Raw genomic sequence first — 5,053 nt, 5'->3', positions numbered from 1 at the left:
CGTTTTCAGTCTTGAAACAAGATGGTACGAAATGGAGAGGAAAAAAAAAGAGTGCAAGAGTAAGAATTGTGTCATAAAGTTTCTAGCACGTGTATTTGCTTAGAGCATATCATATGTTAACTAGAGGCCTTTTGTTGTTATATTCATGCCTTACTGGAAAAAACTTTTGAGAAAAAGGTATGTACTGTTACCTCTCTTTTGGTTTTTGTTGAACCAATGTAAACTTCATGCTTATGTTTTTCAGGTAATGCCAAGTTCTCTAAAAAATTGGCATGTGTTGCAAATATTTGTTGTGATGCTATTATAAATAGGTTTATTAAAACATTCCATTTCATTACTCATCACCTTAGAGTGAGTCACTTTTATTTCCTTCTCAGGTAAATCAGTGATTAGAAGGAAATTAATTAGCAAAGCACTGTGTATGTTATGTAAATGAGGAAGATTATTTATCTGACTTCAATAATTCAAATTATATGTCTATAAGCACTATTCTAATGGCCTTTTCAACAGAAGCCAACGAAAAATACATCTGTTCGTGTTATGCCTTCTGTTGTTCAATCACAAATGTGAAAATGCCAAGAAACTAATTTTTGCTTCCAGTTAGGTTAATGAGTAAATATTTCTGGCAAAAATAAAATACAGTAATTTGTAATAAATGCGTGAAATAGTTACAAATCAATAAACTCTAGAAAAAACTACAGCTTGTAAGGCATGAGACTTAATACGTTAAAAAAAACCAACTAGATAGATACAGAGTCGCAAACACGCATTGCATGAATGGTGATGTAGGTGTTTTTTTTCTGAGTTAACTTATTATAACTCTCTTCAGCCATGAACACTTTTGGTAAATATTCATTATATGACCCCCTCCAACCTTGTTCATGTTATAAAACTGCCTGAGAGAGCTTTACTTAGACTTGTTACAGTGAGATTTTAAACTAACACATCTCCTTTCTTATAAACAGGTAGAAAGATTCATTTATGAAATCAATTGTGGTATAACAACAGTAGAAATATAGAATGGTGTAAATGTAAATAATAGAAAATTATCCTTTTTAGCAGAGTAGGAAAATTACTATATTTCATAGCTTTTAAGTTTGTAACATTACATATTTGTTGTTTTCTGTCAATTACACACACACACATATATATATATATACACACATATTTAGCTCTTGTAGAACCTGCTATTTTTTTCATTTTGTTTGTGTGTATGTTTGGTACTCAGGTATAACTTGTCAAATATATATATATATATATATTAAAACCAAAAAAATGTGAAGCCAGCATAAAAGAATGTTTCTAGAAATGTGTTGATTATGCATTATTTTTGTAATGACAAAGTTTTTTGGTAAAATCAATTTTTAATATAAGTCATCACTTTGCTTAATGATCCATTTAGAAGTATTTTGGTTTTAGAATAGCATGGTTCATATTTTATGTACGCAAAAGTTAAAAAGATTCCACGAATGTCTGTGCATTGACAGATGTTTTTTAACTGTATTATAACAAACACACCAGAACTTATTTCGTAGCACAGTTTATTGGTTTAACTAGTCTAGTATTCAGGTCTTTTCAAGAGTTATAAGGCCTGTTAGGCCAGTTTATGTTTGAATTATAAGAAATCCAATGTTAGATAAGCTTGAAGATCGAACTATGTAGAATGAAGTAGATACAGATTTGTTGTAATTGGTAATGTTCAATATACTGTCACTGGAGCATCAAAATGTATGGGCCTCTTAAGTTTGTATTCAGCAATAACATTTCCTGCAAAAGATTGGGGATTATGTTAGCTATTGTTAATTCTCAATGTTGTAACTATTTTTAACATGAGAGAATGAATTTTAAAAGACACATGTGAACATGTTGGCTTGAAGCATACGTATTGCCAATTATTGTTATAGATTGAAATTGATAATAAAAGTATTTTTGACTAGTCTACTAGAAAGGAATCGTATGTTCATAATGTATGTGTAATTGATTTAGTTGGCTCATAAAAACCTTGTAAATGATGACTTAACGCATCGGTATTACTCGTGCACTTAAAAGTCAGTGTGTGTGTTCTAATTATTCCTTTGAATTTGACTCCTCTTTTATTTAGTATATAGTCTTTAATGCTACATATTCCATGTTCTTCCTTGAACAATGATATTGTTAAATGCGTGAACTGAAAAGTGGAACAATTAATCAGTAAGTGTGCTATTAAAGAGAGCTTGTAAAATAACTTGCAATACATTATAATGTTAAGTTAGCTTAGAAACGTGATATTATCGCAAAACATTTTCAGTTCTGACATGTCTATAATTGAAGATGTTTTTTGATATTCCTATATTTATAATGTTTATTATAAACTTTGTTTTCCATCTGATTAATCAGATTTCTCTTATTAGCCTTCTGGTTCTAAATTGAGGTTTCAGGCATTTCAGTTCACATGTTATTACAATTCCTTTCATGAGAAAAACAAGTCGTAAACATCACAGCATTAACTGCTTTAAATTATAGACATATAACTAGAATGATGACACATCTTATAATGATGAAATATGTTATAAAAATTTACTGTTTTAATCAACATTGAGCACACATGTCTTAACCTTACCTTGACTTTCCAATAGCTAGAAATAGTTGGGAATTAAACAGTAATCATACAAATTACACTACTGTTGTTTCTTCTATAATACAAATGCTGCCAAATTGGCATATCTTTTTAAAATGAAAATTTAATAATAACTTATTTATAGACCTCTGATCTTGAAATAATGTATATGTTGAACTATATTACAAGCCCTAGTAAGAGGTTTAAAAGTGATCAAACATCGCAAGCTGAGCATCAATCTGTACAGATGATAACTAGGCTTAGCAGAAAAAAGTTTTGTTGGAGACTTTTTCTGCTTTCTTGGACTAAAAATGTTTTGCTATAGTCATGTTATAGTTAGATTGTGTGGACCCAAAATTAAATGTTGAGAATCATGTATCCATAATTGTTTACGTTCGACTACTCAAGTTATTTGTAGCATATTCTTGTAATAAAAAAATGACCTGTGATACAATAACTTACTACCAGTCTAGACAAATCTTTCAGTTTCGGCTATAAAGGTTAAAATAAGTAGACAAAAAAGTATTTATAACTATAAAGCACACACTAGACATGAATGTTGTACAATAGTAAACAGTTTGAAAAATATTATTATTCAGTGGTGTCCTCAAATAAATGACCCAAAATGTCTCGTTAATTAACCCTCTCATGCGTGTATGGATGCAGTTTGTCTCGAGGGCAAAATATTACACCATTGAATTAAAAAGAAAATTAACTTTTACTCATTTGAGAATAAAATAGTTCAGAGTTGAAATTTATTGTATATAAAAAAGTTTATTTAATTTTATACATAAATTTTTAAATCCCAAATTTTGATTTTGTGTTGGTTTCTAGGTGGCTACTAATGAAACAATTAGTGTTCAGAAATTTCGTGAATTGTTTCTGAGCATAACATCACACTCGTATCTCCTAAGAGGGAAGTCTAATATTTTGGAAAAAAATATTGCTAATTTGTCCTAATAACTTAAATACAAGTGTAGTTTTATTGATTTTTTACAATCAGTCACTGTTTCTGAATCTCTGTTGTGATTGGGTGCTGTAATTGCCTATATTTCAGCTTTAACAGGCACAAGGGATCTAAATACATCATGAAAGCTCTTTTCCTTTTTTTGTTTATTTGTTTGAAATTTAAAGTAGCAACAGTTACCGTTCAGTGGAGATTTGAATAGAAATTGGAAAGAAGCAATAAAAATTTAGCTTAGTGATATGTTGCCAGAGGAAAATGTGCCTTTGAACAATTTTTAATTGTTTATTTAAAAAATGTATCCCAACGAAATCTTTGCTATGTAAAAGCTGTGAATTCGTACCGATATATGTGTAAAAATAGAGTATCTTATTTGCAGAAGCTATATAATTTGTCAAAAGTAGTTCTGAAGTTTTAAAACTATTTGATCCTGTAGTTTGTTTTTGCATTGCAGTTAAACAAACCATTAAACAGATGTGTTGAACCCATGCACTCGAGTCTCAATGAGTTAAGTAATACAGTATGAATAGTGTTACAGATTGAAATTGGTAACAAGAAGACTTTGACTAGTCTGCTGAAAAAGGAAGCTTATGTTTATAATATATATGTGTAATTCTTCTAGTGGGCTTGGAAATCGTAGCTTCTCTTAAAAATTATCATTACCCATGGATTTTAAGTCTGCATAATTATTCCACTGATTCCTGTTTTATTTGGTTTCTTCTCTCCTGGTAAATGTTACGTGTTCTTCTTCCTCGGACAGCAATGTTGTTAAATGTGGGTACTGAAAAATGGTTTAAGTAGTCAGTATTACCTATAGTATTTTTGTGAATTTAAAAACGTTTATGTTGTTTATTGATCAAATACTGACCTGATAAAATCCAGAAAGTTAAAAAGTAACTAATAATTTTTTTTTCCACCCTATCTTCCTTAAACAAGTCACTAACGCAACTTCATTTTTTGCACCTGGTAACTCGGACCACCATTTACAACTAAACAATTCCTGAAACCTGCTGTAATGTATGATTCTCTAAATTACCAATCTAACTAGTTAGTCACAAATCTTCATTGTGGTATCTGACAACTGAGCCATGTTCTATAACAAACTGTTCATTTAAATTTACTACGTCCAATAATTCAAACTAGGTTTTAAAAATATTCGGTCAATAAATTTTTATATATTTGTTTTTAAAATATTCGGTCACTACATTTTTATATAGTTACAACAGAAATGAAGTACATCACATATTTTCAATAACTTTTTGCTGTTGTTTACATAATGCTTAAAACTTCACACAGAAGTTTTAGTAAAAAACAAATTGTAGTATTAAAGAAACTTATTTGGTTTCTACTTTCTAAGAATTCTAGTTATGTACAAAAATGTAAAAATTATAGTAAATATAAATTTAATTTTATTTGTTAGAAGTAAATAAATATAAAAGCTGCAGTATGTTTCTTTTAAGTTTCATCCGTGCCACAAACAATTTTTTTGTTAG

General features: G+C 29.4%; 1 long non-coding RNA gene across 1 annotated transcript; it reads left to right on the top strand.

Moving 5' to 3' along the window:
• Positions 1-33: 33 nt before the first annotated feature.
• LOC111085858 lies at positions 34-4,048 on the top strand. Its single transcript, XR_002610636.1, has 2 exons — positions 34-177; positions 3,431-4,048. It is a non-coding gene; the product is annotated as an uncharacterized LOC111085858 (long non-coding RNA).
• The last annotated feature ends 1,005 nt before the right edge of the window (positions 4,049-5,053 follow it).

This window comes from Limulus polyphemus, unplaced genomic scaffold (genome assembly GCF_000517525.1).
Source record: "Limulus polyphemus unplaced genomic scaffold, Limulus_polyphemus-2.1.2 Scaffold667, whole genome shotgun sequence".
Classification (NCBI taxonomy): domain Eukaryota; kingdom Metazoa; phylum Arthropoda; class Merostomata; order Xiphosura; family Limulidae; genus Limulus; species Limulus polyphemus.
This window is presented reverse-complemented; position numbering and strand designations above follow the sequence as displayed.